The sequence below is a fragment of the Salvelinus fontinalis genome, chromosome 25 (genome assembly GCF_029448725.1).
Source record: "Salvelinus fontinalis isolate EN_2023a chromosome 25, ASM2944872v1, whole genome shotgun sequence".
In the NCBI taxonomy this organism is placed as follows: domain Eukaryota; kingdom Metazoa; phylum Chordata; class Actinopteri; order Salmoniformes; family Salmonidae; genus Salvelinus; species Salvelinus fontinalis.
Genome location: NC_074689.1, coordinates 37,984,570 through 38,007,041, shown reverse-complemented (window position 1 = coordinate 38,007,041; position 22,472 = coordinate 37,984,570). Strand labels below are relative to the sequence as shown.

Here is a 22,472-nt window from a genome sequence, read left to right as displayed (position 1 = left end):
TGTGTGTCTGTATTACTGTGAGCTGTGTGTGTGTATTACTGTGAGCTGTGTGTGTGTATTACTGTGAGCTGTGTGTGTGTATTACTGTGAGCTGTGTGTGTGTATTACTGTGAGCTGTGTGTGTGTGTATTACTGTGTGTGTGTGTGTCTGTATTACTGTGAGCTGTGTGTGTGTGTGTGTGTGTATTACTGTGAGCTGTGTGTGTGTGTATTACTGTAAGCTGTGTGTGTGTGTATTACTGTGAGCTGTGTGCATTACTGTGAGCTGTGTGTGTGAATTACTGTGAGCTGTGTGTGTGTGTATTACTGTGAGCTGTGTGTGTGTATTACTGTGAGCTGTGTGTGTGTGTATTACTGTGAGCTGTGTGTGTGTGTATTACTGTGAGCTGTGTGTGTGTATTACTGTGAGCTGTGTGTGTGTATTACTGTGAGCTGTGTGTGTGTATTACTGTGACCTGTGCGTGTGTATTACTGTGAGCTGTGTGTGTGTATTACTGTGAGCTGTGTGTGTGTGTGTATTACTGTGAGCTGTGTGTGTGTATTACTGTGAGCTGTGTGTGTGTGTGTATTACTGTGAGCTGTGTGTGTGTGTATTACTGTGTGTGTGTGTCTGTATTACTGTGAGCTGTGTGTGTGTGTGTATTACTGTGAGCTGTGTGTGTGTGTATTACTGTGAGCTGTGTGTGTGTATTACTGTGAGCTGTGTGTGTGTGTATTACTGTGAGCTGTGTGTGTGTATTACTGTGAGCTGTGTGTGTGTGTATTACTGTGAGCTGTGTGTGTGTGTATTACTGTGAGCTGTGTGTGTGTGTGTGTGTATTACTGTGAGCTGTGTGTGTGTGTATTACTGTGAGCTGTGTGTGTGTGTATTACTGTGTGTGTGTGTCTGTATTACTGTGAGCTGTGTGTGTGTGTGTATTACTGTGAGCTGTGTGTGTGTGTATTACTGTGAGCTGTGTGTGTGTATTACTGTGAGCTGTGTGTGTGTATTACTGTGAGCTGTGTGTGTGTGTATTACTGTGAGCTGTGTGTGTGTATTACTGTGAGCTGTGTGTGTGTATTACTGTGAGCTGTGTGTGTGTATTACTGTGAGCTGTGTGTGTGTATTACTGTGAGCTGTGTGTGTGTATTACTGTGACCTGTGTGTGTGTATTACTGTGAGCTGTGTGTGTGTATTACTGTGAGCTGTGTGTGTGTGTGTATTACTGTGAGCTGTGTGTGTGTCTATTACTGTGAGCTGTGTGTGTGTATTACTGTGAGCTGTGTGTGTGTATTACTGTGAGCTGTGTGTGTGTATTACTGTGTGTGTGTGTATTACTGTGTGTGTGTGTGTGTGTATTACTGTGTGTGTGTGTGTGTATTACTGTGAGCTGTGTGTGTGTATTACTGTGAGCTGTGTGTGTGTATTACTGTGAGCTGTGTGTGTGTATTACTGTGTGTGTGTGTGTGTATTACTGTGTGTGTGTGTGTGTATTACTGTGTGTGTGTGTGTGTATTACTGTGACCTGTGTGTGTGTGTATTACTGTGTGTGTGTGTGTGTATTACTGTGTGTGTGTGTATTACTGTGTGTGTATTACTGTGTGTGTGTATTACTGTGACCTGTGTGTGTGTGTATTACTGTGTGTGTGTGTGTGTATTACTGTGTGTGTGTGTGTGTATTACTGTGAGCTGTGTGTGTGTATTACTGTGTGTGTGTGTGTGTGTGTGTATTACTGTGTGTGTGTGTGTGTATTACTGTGTGTGTGCTTGGAGCTCAACCTGCTGCTAGTAGACAGAAGCGCTGTGGACGCATGAATTTCAGGTCACAATTTTCAGTCAGGACTGAACTGAACTGAGCTTGGATGAACTGAACAAGACGGCTTGGTTCGGGCTGGGGCTGGAGTGGGCTTGGCTGAACTGATTCGGACTGGGCTTGGTTCGGGCTGGACTGGGTTTCACTGGTCTGGGGAGGACTGAGAGCTTGGTTCGGGCTGGACTGGGTTTCACTGGTCTGGGGAGGACTGAGAGCTTGGTTCGGGCTGGGGCTGGAGTGGGCTGATTCGGACTGGGCTTGGTTCGGGCTGGACTGGGTTTCACTGGTCTGGTGTTGGTCTGGTGAGGACTGACAGCTTGTGTGTCATGCCCTCCATGTCCTTTTCACATTGACAGTGTGGGAGAGCTGCGATCTGAGAGGGAAAACACACTAGTAGACGAACACACACACACACACACACACACACACACACACACACACACACACACACACACACACACACACACACACACACACACACACACACACACACACACACACACACACACACACACACACACACACACACACACTGTGGAAAGGATGCACACACACCGAGGAGACGACACGCACACGTCCTAATTTTGTCGATACGATATTGACCTCTGGTGGAATCCCCCCGTATTTCTGTGCTGACGATGGCATCGTCGGTGGCTTATGTGTTGTTGCTGGTGGCCGCTGTCATGCTGGGATTGTACCACATCTTGGTGGAAGGGGGGTGTGCTGGGAAGTGCTGCGGGGGTTCTGACATCACCTGTGTAACGGCAGACTGGAGGATGGACCGGGTATACAGAGCCTGCTACTGCGACGAGGGCTGCTTCAGGACCAAAGACTGTTGCTATGACTACCCCACCGAGTGCCCAGGTAAGGACGTATGGGATCAGGACAGGTCAGGAGGATGGATGGGGTCAGGACAGGTCAGGAGGATGGATGGGGTCAGGACAGGTCAGGAGGATGGATGGGGTCAGGACAGGTAAGAAGGATGGATGGGGTCAGGACAGGTAAGGAGGATGGATGGGGTCAGGAGGATGGATGGGGTCAGGACAGGTCAGGAGGATGGATGGGTTCAGGACAGGTCAGGAGGATGGATGGGGTCAGGAGGATGGATGGGGTCAGGACAGGTCAGGAGGATGGATGGGGTCAGGACAGGTCAGGAGGATGGATGGGGTCAGGACAGGTAAGAAGGATGGATGGGGTCAGGACAGGTCAGGAGGATGGATGGGGTCAGGAGGATGGATGGGGTCAGGACAGGTCAGGAGGATGGACGGGGTCAGGACAGGTAAGGAGGATGGATGGGGTCAGGACAGGTCAGGAGGATGGATGGGGTCAGGACAGGTCAGGAGGATGGATGGGGTCAGGACAGGTCAGGAGGATGGATGGGGTCAGGACAGGTCAGGAGGATGGATGGGGCCAGGACAGGTCAGGAGGATGGATGGGGTCAGGACAGGTCAGGAGGATGGACGGGGTCAGGACAGGTCAGGAGGATGGATGGGGTCAGGACAGGTCAGGAGGATGGATGGGGTCAGGACAGGTCAGGAGGATGGATGGGGTCAGGACAGGTCAGGAGGATGGATGGGGTCAGGACAGGTCAGGAGGATGGATGGGATCAGGACAGGTAAGGAGGATGGATGGGGTCAGGACAGGTCAGGAGGATGGATGGGGTCAGGAGGATGGATGGGGTCAGGACAGGTCAGGAGGATGGATGGGGTCAGGACAGGTCAGGAGGATGGATGGGGTCAGGATAGGTCAGGAGGATGGATGGGGTCAGGAGGATGGATGGGGTCAGGACAGGTCAGGAGAATGGATGGGGTCAGGACAGGTCAGGAGGATGGATGGGGTCAGGATAGGTCAGGAGGATGGATGGGGTCAGGAGGATGGATGGGGTCAGGACAGGTACGGAGGGGATGGGGTCAGGACAGGTAAGGAGGATGGATGGATGGGGTCAGGACAGGTCAGGAGGATGGATGGGGTCAGGACAGGTCAGGAGGATGGATGGGGTCAGGACAGGTCAGGAGGGGATGGGGTCAGGACAGGTACGGAGGGGATGGGGTCAGGACAGGTCAGGAGGATGGATGGGGTCAGGACAGGTCAGGAGGGGATGGGGTCAGGACAGGTAAGGAGGGGATGGGGTCAGGACAGGCCAGGAGGGGATGGGGTCAGGACAGGTAAGGAGGGGATGGGGTCAGGACAGGTACGGAGGGGATGGGGTCAGGACAGTAGTAATTGTTGTCATTATGTCCCAAATGGCACCCTATTCCCTATGTAACCACTGTACGTCTAAGTCTGATTTAGAACTTTAGGGCCCCTTTAGGTACAAAAAAATATTTACAAATGTGATAAAATATTGAATTTGACCTTTACTACTATAGCCCAGAGAAACGCATTGAATAAAACATTCATAAATGGCAAAAAAGACATCATAAGATACAAGGTTTTGAAGTGTCTGTCCTTTATGTCGGAGAGATAAGAAAGCTCAGGAAATTGCGTATATATACAGTATTTATATATGCAGTATTTATATATGCAGTATTTATATATGCAGTATTTATATATGCAGTATTTACATATACAGTATTTGTATATGCAGTATTTATATATACAGTATTTATATATGCAGTATTTATATATACAGTATTTATATATACAGTATTTATATATGCAGTATTTATATATACAGTATTTATATATGCAGTATTTATATATGCAGTATTTATATATGCAGTATTTATATATGCAGTATTTATATATACAGTATTTATATATACAGTATTTATATATTCAGTACCAGTCAAAAGTTTGGACACAACTACTCATTCAAGGGTTTTTCTTTATTTTGACTATTTTCTACATTGTAGAATAATAGTGACGACATCAAAACTATGAAATAACACATATGGAATCATGTAGTAACCCCAAAAAGTGTTAAACAAATAAAAATCTATTTTATATTTGAGATACTTCAAAGTAGCCACCCTTTGCCTTGATGACAGCGCTGCACACTCTTGGCATTCTCTCAACCAGCTTCATGAGGTAGTCACCTGGAATGCATTTCAATTAACAAGTGTGCCTTGTCAAAAGTACATTTGTAGAATTTTTTTCCTTCTTAATGTGTTTGAGCCAATCAGTTGTGTTGTGACAAGTTAGGGATGGTATACAAAAGATAGCCCTATTTGGTAAAAGACCAAGTCCATATTATGGCAAGAACAGCTCAAATAAGCAAAGAGAAATGACAGTCCATCATTACTTTAAGACATGAAGGTCAGTCAATACGGAACATTTCAAGAACTTTGAAAGTTTCTTTAAGTGCAGTCGCAAACACCATCAAGCGCTATGATGAAACTGGTTCTCATGAGGACCGCAACAGGAAAGGAAGACCCAGAGTTACCTGGGTCTTACCAGCCTCAGAAATTGCAGCCCAAATAAATGCTTCACAGAGTTCTAGTAACAGACACATCTCAACATCAACTGTTCAGGGGAGACTGAGTGAATCAGGCCTTCATGGTCGAATTGCTGCAAAGAAACCACTACTAAAGGACACCAATAATAAGAAGAGACTTGCTTGGGCCAAGAAACACGAGCAATGGTCATTAGACCGGTGGAAATGTGTACTTTAGTCTGATGAGTCCAAATTTGAGATTTTTGGTTTCAACCATCTTAGGTGAACGGATGATCTCTGTATGTGTGGTTCCCACCGTGAAGCATGGAGGAGAAGGTGTGATGGGGTGGGGTTGCTTTGCTGGTGACACTGTCAGTGATTTATTTAGAATTCAAGGCACACTTAACCAGCATGGCTACCACAGCATTCTGCACCGATACGCCATCCCATCTGTTTTGTGCTTAGTGGGACTAATTTGTTGTGCAACAGGACAATGACCCAACACACCTCAAGACTGTGTAAGGGCTATTTGACCAAGGAGAGTGATGGGGTGCTGCATCAGATGACCTGGCCTCCACAATCACCCGACCTCAATCCAATTGAGATGGTTTGGGTTGAGTTGGACCGCAGAGGGAAGGAAAAGCAGCCAACAAGTGTTCAGCATATGTGGGAACTCCTTCAAGATTGTTAGAAAAACATTCCAGGTGAAGCTGGTTGAGAGAATGCCAAGCGTGTGCAAACCTGTCATGAAAGCAGGTGGCAGTGACTACTTTTAAGGATCTAAATTATTTTGTTTTGATTTGTTTAACACTTTTTTGGTTACTACATGATTCCATATGTGTTATTTCATAGTTTTGATGTCTTCACTATTATTCTACAATGTAGAAAATGGTAAAAATAAAGAAAACCTTGAATGAGTAGGTGTATATATTATACTTTTTCTTTTGCACATATTTAAGCCCTTTTTTGAGGGTAAGGCACAAAACTACCTTTATACTTCCAGTCACGGGTCCCGTGACTCTTGTAGGGGTCGTAGAGCAAACAGACGGGTCCCGGGACTCTTGTAGGGGTCGTAGAGCAAACAGGCGGGTCCCTGGACTCTTGTAGGGGTCGTAGAGCAAACAGACGGGTCCTGTGACTCTTGTAGGGGTCGTAGAGCAAACAGACGGGTCCCGGGACTCTTGTAGGGGTCGTAGAGCAAACAGACGGGTCCCGGGACTCTTGTAGGGGTCGTAGAGCAAACAGACAGGTCCCGGGACTCTTGTAGGGGTCGTAGAGCAAACAGACGGGTCCCGGGACTCTTGTAGGGGTCGTAGAGCAAACAGACGGGTCCCGGGACTCTTGTAGGGGTCGTAGAGCAAACAGACGGGTCCCGGGACTCTTGTAGGGGTCGTAGAGCAAACAGACGGGTCCCGGGACTCTTGTAGGGGTCGTAGAGCAAACAGATGGGTCCTGGGACTCTTGTAGGGGTCGTAGAGCAAACAGACGGGTCCCGTGACTCTTGTAGGGGTCGTAGAGCAAACAGACGGGTCCCGGGACTCTTGTAGGGGTCGTAGAGCAAACAGACGGGTCCTGGGACTCTTGTAGGGGTCGTAGAGCAAACAGACGGGTCCTGTGACTCTTGTAGGGGTCGTAGAGCAAACAGACGGGTCCTGTGACTCTTGTAGGGGTCGTAGAGCAAACAGACGGATCCCGGGACTCTTGTAGGGGTCGTAGAGCAAACAGACGGGTCCCGGGACTCTTGTAGGGGTCGTAGAGCAAACAGACAGGTCCCGGGACTCTTGTAGGGGTCGTAGAGCAAACAGACGGGTCCCGGGACTCTTGTAGGGGTCGTAGAGCAAACAGACGGGTCCCGGGACTCTTGTAGGGGTCGTAGAGCAAACAGACGGGTCCCGGGACTCTTGTAGGGGTCGTAGAGCAAACAGACGGGTCCCGGGACTCTTGTAGGGGTCGTAGAGCAAACAGATGGGTCCTGGGACTCTTGTAGGGGTCGTAGAGCAAACAGACGGGTCCCGTGACTCTTGTAGGGGTCGTAGAGCAAACAGACGGGTCCCGGGACTCTTGTAGGGGTCGTAGAGCAAACAGACGGGTCCTGGGACTCTTGTAGGGGTCGTAGAGCAAACAGACGGGTCCTGTGACTCTTGTAGGGGTCGTAGAGCAAACAGACGGGTCCTGTGACTCTTGTAGGGGTCGTAGAGCAAACAGACGGGTCCTGTGACTCTTGTAGGGGTCGTAGAGCAAACAGACGGGTCCTGTGACTCTTGTAGGGGTCGTAGAGCAAACAGACGGGTCCCGGGACTCTTGTAGGGGTTGTAGAGCAAACAGACGGGTCCTGTGACTCTTGTAGGGGTCGTAGCGCAAACAGACGGGTCCCGGGACTCTTGTAGGGGTCGTAGAGCAAACAGACGGGTCCCGGGACTCTTGTAGGGGTCGTAGAGCAAACAGACGGGTCCCGGGACTCTTGTAGGGGTCGTAGAGCAAACAGACGGGTCCTGGGACTCTTGTAGGGGTCGTAGAGCAAACAGACGGGTCCCGGGACTCTTGTAGGGGTCGTAGAGCAAACAGACGGGTCCTGGGACTCTTGTAGGGGTCGTAGAGCAAACAGATGGGTCCTGGGACTCTTGTAGGGGTCGTAGAGCAAACAGACGGGTCCTGGGACTCTTGTAGGGGTCGTAGAGCAAACAGACGGGTCCCGGGACTCTTGTAGGGGTCGTAGAGCAAACAGACGGGTCCCGTGACTCTTGTAGGGGTCGTAGAGCAAACAGACGGGTCCCGTGACTCTTGTAGGGGTCGTAGAGCAAACAGACGGGTCCCGGGACTCTTGTAGGGGTGGTAGAGCAAACAGACGGGTCCCGGGACTCTTGTAGGGGTCGTAGAGCAAACAGACGGGTCCCGGGACTCTTGTAGGGGTCGTAGAGCAAACAGACGGGTCCCGGGACTCTTGTAGGGGTCGTAGAGCAAACAGACGGGTCCCGGGACTCTTGTAGGGGTCGTAGAGCAAACAGACGGGTCCTGGGACTCTTGTAGGGGTCGTAGAGCAAACAGACGGGTCCCGGGACTCTTGTAGGGGTCGTAGAGCAAACAGACGGGTCCCGGGACTCTTGTAGGGGTCGTAGAGCAAACAGACGGGTCCTGGGACTCTTGTAGGGGTCGTAGAGCAAACAGACGGGTCCCGGGACTCTTGTAGGGGTCGTAGAGCAAACAGACGGGTCCCGGGACTCTTGTAGGGGTCGTAGAGCAAACAGACGGGTCCCGGGACTCTTGTAGGGGTCGTAGAGCAAACAGACGGGTCCCGGGACTCTTGTAGGGGTCGTAGAGCAAACAGACGGGTCCCGGGACTCTTGTAGGGGTCGTAGAGCAAACAGACGGGTCCCGGGACTCTTGTAGGGGTCGTAGAGCAAACAGACGGGTCCCGGGACTCTTGTAGGGGTCGTAGAGCAAACAGACGGGTCCCGGGACTCTTGTAGGGGTCGTAGAGCAAACAGACGGAGAACACCAATGTGTTTGTGACAATCTCCCCTCCCCTTTCTGTAGATCAAACCGTTCGGACACTACAGACGTTAACTCTAGTCCCACTTACCATTTACTCTTCACCTCTGTCCTCTAATAGTTAATGTACTGTAGTTGGCCAGAGAGTGTTTGCATTCCAAATGGCACCATATTCCCTATGTTGTGCACTACTTTTGACCATGTCCCTATGGGTCCCGGTCAAAAGTAGTGCACTTATAAGGGTTCCATTTGGGACACATTCGTTATACATTTACAAACAGCATGTACTGTAGGAGTCGAGTCAGACAAGCTGAGTGTACCTGATACACACACACACACACACACACACACACACACACACACACACACACACACACACACACACACACACACACACACACACACACACACACACACACACACACACACACACACACACACACACACACACACACACACGCATGGCCTACATCAAAGACCCAGTACTCAGCGAGCGTGAGGAGAGCATTGAAAAGAGAACGGATTAAATGGGTCATGGACTGGAATCAGCCTTAGTTACATTTAGACCACTCAACGCTGCACAGAACACTAATCCTCTGGTCAAAAGTAGTGCACTACACAGGGAACAGGGTGCCATTTGTGACTCACACAATTCATTCTCTCATTGATTGAGTGTCATTTCTAGAATATTGAGCAGTTGGATGAGCTTACTGTACACATCCCTGGTTTACATTCTTCAGTCTTATGAGTATAGTTTGGTAAGTTACACACCCCTGGTTTACATTCTTCAGTCTTATGAGTATAGTTTGGTAAGTTACACACCCCTGGTTTACATTCTTCAGTCTTATGAGTATAGTTTGGTAAGTTATAGACCCCTGGTCGTCAAACAGGGATAGTTTAGTCAGTTATAGACCCCTGGTCGTCAAACAGGGATAGTTTAGTGAGTTATAGACCCCTGGTCGTCAAACAGGGATAGTTTAGTGAGTTATAAACCCCTGGTCGTCAAACAGGGATAGTTTAGTCAGTTATAGACCCCTGTTCGTCAAACAGGGATAGTTTAGTCAGTTATAGACCCCTGGTCGTCAAACAGGGATAGTTTAATCAGTTATAGACCCCTGTTCGTCAAACGGGGATAGTTTAGTCAGTTATAGACCCCTGGTCGTCAAACAGGGATAGTTTAGTCAGTTATAGACCCCTGGTCGTCAAACGGGGATAGTTTAGTGAGTTATAGACCCCTGTTCGTCAAACAGGGATAGTTTAGTCAGTTATAGACCCCTGGTCGTCAAACAGGGATAGTTTAGTGAGTTATAAACCCCTGGTCGTCAAACAGGGATAGTTTAGTCAGTTATAGACCCCTGGTCGTCAAACAGGGATAGTTTAGTCAGTTATAGACCCCTGGTCGTCAAACAGGGGTAGTTTAGTCAGTTATAGACCCCTGGTCGTCAAACAGAGATAGTTTAGTAAGTTTGTTCAAAACTGTTCAACTATTGTCTTTCTCTATCTTTGAGTCAACTACTCACTACATGTTATGCACTGCAGTGCTAGCTAGCTGTAGCTTATGCTTTCAGTAATAGATTTATTATCTGATCCTTTGATTGGGTGGGCAACATGTCAGTTCATGCTACAAGAGCTCTGATAGGTTGGAGGACGTCTTCCGGAAGTTGTCATAATTACTGTGTAAGTCTATGGAAGTGAGTGAGAACCATGAGCCTCCTAGGTTTTGTATTGAAGTCAATGTACACAGAGGAGGACGGAAGCTAGCTGTCCTCCGGCTACACCATGGTGCTACCCTACAGAGTGCTGTTGAGGCTACTGTAGACCTTCATTGCAAAACAGTGTGTTTTAATCAGTTATTTGGTGACGTGATTATATTTAGTATAATTCTATCTAAAAAGGATAATATTTTAAATGTTTTACTATTTTTATTTTTCTGAAATTCACTGAGGATGATGGTCCCTTCCTTCCTTCTCTGAGGAGCCTCCACTGCTGCACACCCAGCCAATCTGCAGATCCAGGAGTGAAGAAGGAGTGGTCTAAAGTAGTGCACTACATAGGGAATAGGGTGCCATAGGGTCCTGATCTAAAGTAGTGCACTACATAGGGAATAGGGTGCCATAGGGTCCTGGTCTAAAGTAGTGCACTACATAGGGAATAGGGTGCCATAGGGCTCTGGTCTAAAGTAGTGCACTACATAGGGAATAGGGTGCCATAGGGTCCTGGTCTAAAGTAGTGCACTACATAGGGAATAGGGTGCCATAGGGTCCTGGTCTAAAGTAGTGCACTACATAGGGAATAGGGTGCCATAGGGTCCTGGTCTAAAGTAGTGCACTACATAGGGAATAGGGTGCCATAGGGTCCTGGTCTAAAGTAGTGCACTACATAGGGAATAGGGTGCCATAGGGTCCTGGTCTAAAGTAGTGCACTACATAGGGAATAGGGTGCCATAGGGTCCTGGTCTAAAGTAGTGCACTACATAGGGAATAGGGTGCCATAGGGTCCTGGTCTAAAGTAGTGCACTACATAGGGAATAGGGTGCCATAGGGTCATGGTCTAAAGTAGTGCACTACATAGGGAATAGGGTGCCATAGGGTCCTGGTCTAAAGTAGTGCACTACATAGGGAATAGGGTGCCATAGGGTCCTGGTCTAAAGTAGTGCACTACATAGGGAATAGGGTGCCATAGGGTCCTGGTCTAAAGTAGTGCACTACATAGGGAATAGGGTGCCATAGGGTCCTGGTCTAAAGTAGTGCACTACATAGGGAACAGGGCACCATTGGGGAGTGACCAGTGTGTCTATGTTGTGTCTTTGTCCAGCCCAGTCGTGTGTGGTGACCGAGTAGAGTCACTGGAGCGGTTGTGCCCAGCCCTGCCAGCGGTCCATGAGGAACAGGTGATTCCTGTGTTTTATGTGTTAATGTGGTTTTGTCTTCATTTGTAAATGTTTTAAAGGATACAAATTGTTTTTTGTTTTTTTTACCCAAAATCCATCAATCTTTCAAGGCAGCGCCACATTGTGCAGGAGCCCAAGAACAATGGAGAGCCCTGTCACACACACACACACACACACACACACACACACACACACACACACACACACACACACACACACACACACACACACACACACACACACACACACACACACACACACACACACACACACACACACACATGGGGACTGTGAGGGTCTAGTTGTGGTGTTGACATGGGGACTGTGAGGGTCTAGTTGTGGTTATGACATGGGCACTGTGAGGGTCTAGTTGTGGTGTTGACATGGGGACTGTGAGGGTCTAGTTGTGGTGTTGACATGGGGACCGTGAGGGCCTAGTTGTGGTTATGACATGGGGACTGTGAGGGTCTAGTTGTGGTGTTGACATGGGGACTGTGAGGGTCTAGTTGTGGTGTTGACATGGGGACTGTGAGGGCCTAGTTGTGGTGTTGACATGAGGACTGTGAAGGTCTAGTTGTGGTGTTGACATGGGGACTGTGAGGGTCTACTTGTGGTGTTGACATGGGGACTGTGATGGTCTAGTTGTGGTTATGACATGGGGACTGTGAGGGTCTAGCTGTGGTTATGATATGGGGACTGTGAGGGTCTAGTTGTGGTTATGACATGGGGACTGTGAGGGTCTAGTTGTGGTGTTGACATGGGGACTGTGAGGGTCTAGTTGTGGTGTTGACATGGGGACCGTGAGGGCCTAGTTGTGGTTATGACATGGGGACTGTGAGGGTCTAGTTGTGGTGTTGACATGGGGACTGTGAGGGTCTAGTTGTGGTGTTGACATGGGGACTGTGAGGGCCTAGTTGTGGTGTTGACATGAGGACTGTGAGGGTCTAGTTGTGGTGTTGACATGGGGACTGTGAGGGTCTACTTGTGGTGTTGACATGGGGACTGTGATGGTCTAGTTGTGGTTATGACATGGGGACTGTGAGGGTCTAGCTGTGGTTATGATATGGGGACTGTGAGGGTCTAGTTGTGGTTATGACATGGGGACTGTGAGGGTCTAGTTGTGGTGTTGACATGGGGACTGTGAGGGTCTAGTTGTGGTTATGACATGGGGACTGTGATGGTCTAGTTGTGGTTATGACATGGGGACTGTGAGGGTCTAGTTGTGGTGTTGACATGGGGACTGTGAGGGTCTAGTTGTGGTGTTGACATGGGGACTGTGAGGGTCTAGTTGTGGTGTTGACATGGGGACTGTGAGGGCCTAGTTGTGGTGTTGACATGGGGACTGTGATGGTCTAGTTGTGGTTATGACATGGGGACTGTGAGGGTCTAGTTGTGGTGTTGACATGGGGACTGTGAGGGTCTAGTTGTGGTTATGACATGGGGACTGTGAGGGTCTAGTTGTGGTGTTGACATGGGGACTGTGATGGTCTAGTTGTGGTTATGACATGGGGACCGTGAGGGTCTAGTTGTGGTGTTGACATGGGGACTGTGAGGGTCTAGTTGTGGTGTTGACATGGGGACTGTGAGGGTCTAGTTGTGGTTATGACATGGGGACTGTGAGGGTCTAGTTGTGGTTATGACATGGGGACTGTGAGGGTCTAGTTGTGGTTATGACATGGGGACTGTGATGGTCTAGTTGTGGTGTTGACATGGGGACTGTGATGGTCTAGTTGTGGTGTTGACATGGGGACCGTGAGGGTCTAGTTGTGGTGTTGACATGGGGACTGTGAGGGTCTAGTTGTGGTTATGACATGGGGACCGTGAGGGTCTAGTTGTGGTGTTGACATGGGGACTGTGAGGGTCTAGTTGTGGTGTTGACATGGGGACTGTGAGGGTCTAGTTGTGGTGTTGACATGGGGACTGTGAGGGTCTAGTTGTGGTGTTGACATGGGGACTGTGAGGGTCTAGTTGTGGTTATGACATGGGGACTGTGAGGGTCTAGTTGTGGTGTTGACATGGGGACTGTGATGGTCTAGTTGTGGTGTTGACATGGGGACCGTGAGGGCCTAGTTGTGGTTATGACATGGGGACTGTGATGGTCTAGTTGTGGTGTTGACATGGGGACTGTGAGGGTCTAGTTGTGGTGTTGACATGGGGACCGTGAGGGTCTAGTTGTGGTGTTGACATGGTCTCTCTCCAGGTCCAGGTTTCATCACCACCATGGATCTGTTTGGTAAAGGAAGAAGACAGCATGACATCACACCTCTGGACCCTGGGTATGCTGCGTCATGAATACTTAGATACTTAGTGTTATGAACACATATCAAGTCTTATAATGCTCTTTTTTTGATTCCACCTGCCTACTGTTTAGTTCAAAAGGTTTCCACCGTTTTTCCGAGTGGAAACATAAGCTTTTGCCCTCGTACCCATCATATACAGGAACAACAGTGTTTACCCACCTGGATATGAAGCTGACACACACACACACACACACACACACACACACACACACACACACACACACACACACACACACACACACACACACACACACACACACACACACACACACACACACACACACACACACACACACACACACACACACACACACACACACACACACACACACACACACCCCTGGCGGCAGATTTAAGATCCTAAACGAAACCCTTTGAAATATAACACTAGTATTTAGCAGCTATGAAACATGAATAACGTCACATGTACAAAGGATGTGGATAACAAAGGCCAAGGTGCTCTGAACGCACAGCAACCACAGACACACCCAGGCCGCATCCCAAATAGAACCCTGTTCCCTATATAGTGCACTACTTTAGACCAGGGCCCTATAGAACCCTATTCCCTACATAGTGCACTACTTTTGACCAGGGCCCATGATGTGTGGTCCCAAGTAGTGCACTACGTAGGGAATAGGGTGCCATTAGGGACCCATTCATACTGATGACCCAACCTAGGACAATTCCCATTACACATTCCCATTGATCCTTTGGGACTATATATAGTGCACTAGATCAAAGTTGATATCCATTTACTGCAGACCTACCAGTATGTCAACACTTATGGGGGAGGTCTTGGCTTATTATGTGAAGGTCCAGTCAGCACCCCCCGCCTCGGGCACCCCTTTAATTCAAGCCATCACTATTCAATGAAATAACTTTGTCTGCGTCTCAAAATGGCACGTTGTTACCTATGGGCCCTGGTCAAATCTAGTGCCATTTGGTACGAAGTTATAGTGTGAAATGTCACATATGATATTTCAAAACCCTCTGCCTGTCCCCTTCCTCCGTCCCCTCTGTCAGGTTCTGTATGGAGTATAAGATGGAGTCTCTGACTCCTCACTGTAGGGTGGAGAAGCGACCACACACCCACTGGATGCAGTATCTACGGGAGGGTTACGTGGTGTGTGTGGCGTGCCGACCACACGCCGTGCGTAACCATAGCGGCAGCTGCCAGGGAGACGGGCAAGAATCCGACAGGTACGGGTCACGGGAGGGATCATTTTAAAGTCATTTGTTCTTATACAGACAGTAAAGTAAGCAATGTTCAAGCCAGAATGGCCCAATGTAGTGCAGATTGTGTAGTGTGAGGCAGCGTTGATGTCCAAGCCCCTGGAAAGGATCTAAGTTGATTTGTTATTGTAAAAAGGCATATTATTGAGGAAATGAGAAATCCACGTTCAAAATGATGCTACGGTACATATTTTTTTTAGTTTGTGGTAACATTTCACAGGAGTACAAGCTGAATCGAAAACATTTCTGTTTTAACATTTTTAAAAAACAAGTTTGCACGAGAAAGGTTCCACACACGGACGCACGGTAGTTGTGTGATCATCACAGTGTTCTCTTTGTGACCCCCTCCCTCACCTGTTAGAATGACCTTTCAGAACAGTGGTATTTCCAGGTATCTTCCTGTATCACTGTCTGCCTCCACCAATCCATTACTATTAGCTTTGTGGGAAGTACTGACCCAAGTATCGAGAAACATTTCGCTGCGGGAAACTGGAAACAAGGGTTTCTAACCTACGGTCTGTGGGGAGCTGCTCCATTGGCAGGCTGTGAGCCATACTAACCTACGGTCTGTGGGGAGCTGCTCCATTGGCAGGCTGTGAGCCATACTAACCTACGGTCTGTGGGGAGCTGCTCCATTGGCAGGCTGTGAGCCATACTAACCTACGGTCTGTGGGGAGCTGCTCCATTGGCAGGCTGTGAGCCATACTAACCTACGGTCTGTGGGGAGCTGCTCCATTGGCAGGCTGTGAGCCATACTAACCTACGGTCTGTGGGGAGCTGCTCCATTGGCAGGCTGTGAGCCATACTAACCTACGGTCTGTGGGGAGCTGCTCCATTGGCAGGCTGTGAGCCATACTAACCTACGGTCTGTGGGGAGCTGCTCCATTGGCAGGCTGTGAGCCATACTAACCTACGGTCTGTGGGGAGCTGCTCCATTGGCAGGCTGTGAGCCATACTAACCTACGGTCTGTGGGGAGCTGCTCCATTGGCAGGCTGTGAGCCATACTAACCTACGGTCTGTGGGGAGCTGCTCCATTGGCAGGCTGTGAGCCATACTAACCTACGGTCTGTGGGGAGCTGCTCCATTGGCAGGCTGTGAGCCATACTAACCTACGGTCTGTGGGGAGCTGCTCCATTGGCAGGCTGTGAGCCATACTAACCTACGGTCTGTGGGGAGCTGCTCCATTGGCAGGCTGTGAGCCATACTAACCTACGGTCTGTGGGGAGCTGCTCCATTGGCAGGCTGTGAGCCATACTAACCTACGGTCTGTGGGGAGCTGCTCCATTGGCAGGCTGTGAGCCATACTAACCTACGGTCTGCGGGGAGCTGCTCCATTGGCAGGCTGTGAGCCATACTAACCTACGGTCTGCGGGGAGCTGCTCCATTGGCAGGCTGTGAGCCATACTAACCTACGGTCTGCGGGGAGCTGCTCCATTGGCAGGCTGTGAGCCATACTAACCTACGGTCTGTGGGGAGCTGCTCCATTGGCAGGCTGTGAGCCATACTAACCTACGGTCTGCGGGGAGCTGCTCCATTGGCAGGCTGTGAGCCATACTAACCTACGGTCTGCGGGGAGCTGCTCCATTGGCAGGCTGTGAGCCATACTAACCTACGGTCTGTGGGGAGCTGCTCCATTGGCAGGCTGTGAGCCATATTAACTTCTACTTGCACACAATCCCGGATCCGGGAGCACCCTCATCAGTAAAAAAGCTGACTAGCATAGCCTAGCATAGCGCCACAAGTAAATACTAGCATCTAAATATCATGAAATCACAAGTCCAAGACACCAGATGAAAGATACACATCTTGTGAATCCAGCCATCATTTCTGATTTTTAAAATGTTTTACAGGGAAGACACAATATGTATTTCTATTAGCTAACCACGATAGCAAAAGACACAACTTTTTTCCCACCATTTTTTTACTGCATAGGTAGCTATCACAAATTCGACCAAATAACGATATAAATAGTCACTAACCAAGAAACAACTTCATCAGATGACAGTTTGATAACATATTTATTGTATAGCATATGTTTTGTTCGAAACATGTGCATATTTCAGGTATAAATCATAGTTTTACATTGCAGCCACCATCACATCTCTCACCAAAGCAACTAGAATAACTACAGAGAGCAACGTGAATTACCTAAATACTCATCATAAAACATTTATGAAAAATACACAGCGTACAGCAAATGAAAGACAAAGATCTTGTGAATCCAGACAATATTTCAGATTTTTTAAGTGTTTTACAGTGAAAACACAATATAGCATTATATTAGCTTCCTACAATAGCCAACCACACAACAGCATTGATTCAAGCCAACAATAGCGATAACGAATAAACCAGCAAAATATATAAATTTTTTCACTAACCTTCTCTTACTTCTTCAGATGACAGTCCTATAACATCATATTACACAATACATATAGAGTTTGTTTGAAAATGTGCATATTTAGCGGCACAAATCGTGGTTATACAATGAGAATAGTAGCCAAGTTGCAAAGAAAATGTCGGGAGAAATCTTGGGAGAGGCACCTAATCTAATCAATAACTAATCATAAACTTGACTAAAAAATACAGGTTGGACAGCAAATGAAAGATACATTAGTTCTTAATGCAACCGCTGTGTTAGATTTTTAAAATTAACGTTACTACGACATACAGTGTGCGTTAAAGCGAGACCGCACCGAAATTAATGGCGGAATAGTAGTTTTACATTTTTCAACAGAACAACGAATTAACATCATAAATAGTTCTTACTTTTTGATGAGCTTCCATCAGAATCTTGAGCAAGTTGTCCTTTGTCCAGAATAATCGTTGCTCCGGCTGTAGAATGTAGTCTTCAGCTTAGGAATTAGCAGCAAACATTAGCTATGTGGCCCAGACGTGTCCAACTCCAATTGCGCAGCACAAAGAAAATTCAGAAAATCGCAATATACTGATATAAAATGATATAACTCGGTTTAAAATAACTACATTATGACGTTTTTAACACCTATATCGAATAAAATCAGAGCCGGATATATCTAAGGCCTATAACGAGAGCTTTCCAGAATGCCATCCTGAGGTCTGTCTCGCGTCATGGCGAACGTTGAAAAGAGTGCACCCCACGTTCCAAGACCATTTATATGGCCTCAGATCTGCCTAGCAACTCCATTCCAATTCTCACTGCTTGCTGACATCTAGGGGAAGGCGTATGCAGTGCATGTCGACCAATAGAATACATGCAAATTAATAAACTGACCCTGGAACAGATTGCCTGATTTCAGATTTCTCACTTCCTGAAAGGAAGTTTGCTCCAACTTGAGTTCTGTTTTACTCACAGATATAATTCAAACGGTTTTAGAAACTAGAGAGTGTTTTCTTCCAATAGTAATAATAATATGCATATTGTACGAGCAAGAATTGAGTATGAGGCAGTTTAATTTGGGAACGAATTTTTACAAAGTGAAAACAGCGCCCCCATATTGAGAAAAGGCTAACCTGCGTCCTGTGTGTGTTGCAGTGAGGAGCTGCTCCATTGGCAGGCTGTGGGGAACTCTCGCTGTCGAGGAACATGGAAGAAGGTCCAGAGAACAGCACACTGCTCCTGTCCTCACGTCCACAGCTTCCTCTTCATATAAACACACAGCAAACCCCCAGTCCCAACTGGCATCCTGTTCATTATATAGACAGGTTGGCTGACAACGGCACGAACATGATGTGTGCCCATAGATGGGGAAGAAGGCAGTGTGTCGTGATCGTGAACGGTCAAATAGCTAGCAACAATGACAAGGAGCTGCCATGTGAGGAACTGTACGTGGCTCATTTCAGGTAGTTAGTGTGGCTTGCGAAGCAAGAGTCCCCACTTTAAATCTTCAACATACACTACATGGCCAAAAGTGTGTGGATAACCTTTCAAATGAGTGGATTCAGCTATTTCAGCCACACCCGTTGCTGACAGGTGTATAAAATCGAGCACACTGCCATGCAATCTCCATGGACAAACATTGACAGTAGAATGACCCATACTAAAGAGCTCAGTGACTTTCAACGTGGCACCGTCATACGATGCCACCTTCCCAACAAGTCAGTTTTCAAATGTCTGCCCTGCTAGAGCTGACCCGGTCAACTGTAAGTGCTGTTATTGTGAAGTGGCAATGTCTAGGAGCAACAACGGCTCAACCGCAAAGTGGTAGGCCACACAAGCTCACAGAAAGGGACCGCTGAGTGCGTGTAAAAATAGTTTGTCTTCGGTTGGAACACTCACTACTGAGTTCCAAACTGCCTCTGGAAGCAACATCAGCACAAGAACTGTTCGTCGGGAGCTTCATGAAATGGGTTTCCATGGCCGAGCAGCTGCACACAAGCCTAAGATCACAATGAACAATGCCAAGCGTCACCTGGAGTTGTGTAAAGCTCGCCGCCATTGGACTCTGGAACCGTGGAAACGCGTTCTCTGGAGTGATAAATCACACTTCACCATCTTGCAGTCCGACGGACGAATCTGGGTTTGGCGGATGCCAGGAGAATGCTACCTGCCCGAATGAATAGTGACACCTGTAAAGTTTGGTGGAGAAGGAATAATGGTCTGGGGCTGTTTTTCATGGTTCCGGACCCTTAGTTCCAGTGAAGGGAAATCTTGACGCTACAGCATACAATGACATTCTAGACAATTCTGTGCTTCCAACTTTGTGGCAACAGTTTGATGAAGGCCCTTTCCTGTTTCAGCATGACAATGCCTCATGCACAAAGCTAGGTTCATACAGAAATGGTTTGTCGAGATCGTTGTGGAAGAACTTGACTGGCCTGCACAGAGCCCTGACCTCAACCCCATCAAAAACCTTTGGGATGAATTGGAACGTTGACTGCGAGCCAGGCCTAATCGGCCAACATCAGTGCCCAACCTCATATATTCTATTATGGCTGAATGGAAGCAAGTCCCCGCAGCAATGTTCCAACATCTACATTTTAGACATTTTAGTCATTTAGCAGACACCCTTATCCAGAGCGACTTACAGTAGAGTGCATACATTTTATTACATTTTTACATACTGAGACAAGGATATCCCTACCGGCCAAACCCTCCCTAACCCGGACGACGCTATGCCAATTGTGCGTCGCCCCACGGACCTCCCGGTTGCGGCCGGCTGCGACAGAGCCTGGGCGCGAACCCAGAGACTCTGGTGGCGCAGCTAGCACTGCGATGCAGTGCCCTAGACCACTGCGCCACCCGGGAGGAACCCTGGGGTATGAGAGGGAAGAATCCTCATCTGCTCTGGTGTGGATAGAAACAGTTGGCGTCATGCCTCTGTTCCAATTCCCAGTGTACCCAAGCAGCAGTGCCGTCGCCAACCTCATGCACTGGTAAAGAGGGGGCAAATGTCCAAGTAAGCCCACCACCCCCCTCAGCACTCTCCAAAACACAGGTATGTACCATGGACATTGAAGGTTTCCATTGATTAAAACAAAAATAACAATTCATAATTTTACATTGATAAAGGATACTAGTATCAATACAATAAAGACTAATAATAAAAATGAAGTGTCTGTTTCTGGAAGCCCTATGAAGCAAGCATGCATTTTATCCTTTTTTATCCATTTTATCCCCCCCCCCCCCCCCCCCAGACTCAGGGGAGGGCTCGTTCTATATAGTGCAATAGTCCTGCTTTCTGAAGCCCTTCCCTGAAAGCCCAGGCAGGGGCAGCACAGGGTGACTCCCCAGGCAGCCTACAGGACTCCCTGCATCCTGCCTCTCCTCACTGCATGCAGTCTGGCTGAACATGCTGCTGGGGGTTGTATCTAGTGGAAAGCCTTCCCAGAAGAGTGGAGGCTGTTATAGCAGAAAAGTGGGGACCAACTCCATATTAATGCCCATGATTTTGGAATGAGATGTTCGACGAGCAGGTGTCCACATACTTCTGGTCATGTCGTGTTTTTCCTACTCATTATAGTTATCATTTGGAACACTACTCCTCTTAAGCTAGAAAAGCGATTCAAACTTTAAAACGCGTAGACCGGTCTGGATTAATTTGGTTGTATACAACTTTTTGATATATTTTTTAACTATTAAGATTTTTGTATTTCTTTTTGTCATCCAACTCATTGGATTTTCTCAACATTCTAAAGACCCTATTGTGACATTCATTTCCTCAACATTCTAAAGGCCCTATTGTGACATTCATTTCCTCAACATTCTAAAGGCCCTATTGTGACATTCATTTCCTCAACATTCTAAAGGCCCTATTGTGACATTCATTTCCTCAACATTCTAAAGGCCCTTTTGTGACATTCATTTTCTCAACATTCTAAAGGCCCTATTGTGACATTCATTTCCTCAACATTCTAAAGACCCTATTGTGACATTAATTTCCTCAACATTCTAAAGGCCCTTTTGTGACATTCATTTCCTCAACATTCTAAAGGCCCTATTGTGACATTCATTTCCTCAACATTCTAAAGACCCTATTGTGACATTAATTTCCTCAACATTCTAAAGGCCCTATTGTGACATTAATTTCCTCAACATTCTAAAGGCCCTATTGTGACATTCATTTCCTCAACATTCTAAAGGCCCTTTTATGACATGAATTCCCTCAACATTCTTACAAATGGACAATGACCCCAAGCATACTTCCAAAGTTGTAGCAAAATGGCTTAAGGACAACAAAGTCAAGGTATTGGAGTGGGCATCACAAAGCCCTGACCTCAATCCCATAGAAAATTTGTGGGCAGAACTAATGAAGCGTGTCCGAGCAAGGAGGCCTACAAACCTGACTCAGTTACACCAGCTCTGTCAGGAGGAATGGGACAAAATTCACCCAACTTATTGTGGGAAGCTTGGGGAAGGATACCCAAAACGTTTGACCCAAGTTAAACAATTTAAAGGCAATGCTACCAAATACTAATTGAGTGTATGTAAACTTCTAACCCACTGGGAATGTGATGAAAGAAATAAAAGCTGAAATAAATCATTCTCTACTATTATTCTGACATTTCACATTCTTAAAATAAAGTGGTGATCCTAACTGACCTAAGACAGGGCATTTTTACTAGGATTAAATGTCAGGAATTGTGAAAAACTGAGTTTAAATGTATTTGGCTGAGGTGTGTGTGAACTTCCGACTTCAACTGGATGTATGATAGTTGAATTCCTCTGTCTCCCCCCCCCCCCCCTTTTCATTGTGTAACAAGCCGTAATATCGGGTTAGTCCACTAGGGACTTTTCAGTGCATCATGTTAATACTCACTGTATAATCTATCCTGTGTGTGTTTGTTTATGTATTTCTGTGTGATTATTTAATTAGTTAGTAAATAAATAATTATGACAATTTGTGTATCGCTGATTCATCACGGAGACTTGGGTTCGTGCAGATTTATAGGATTTTACGACGTTCAGAATCAA

General features: G+C 47.4%; 1 pseudogene; it reads left to right on the top strand.

The window, feature by feature from the left end:
- Positions 1–2,431: 2,431 nt before the first annotated feature.
- On the top strand, positions 2,432–20,490 carry LOC129823352 (somatomedin-B and thrombospondin type-1 domain-containing protein-like; annotated as a pseudogene).
- Positions 20,491–22,472: the final 1,982 nt, after the last annotated feature.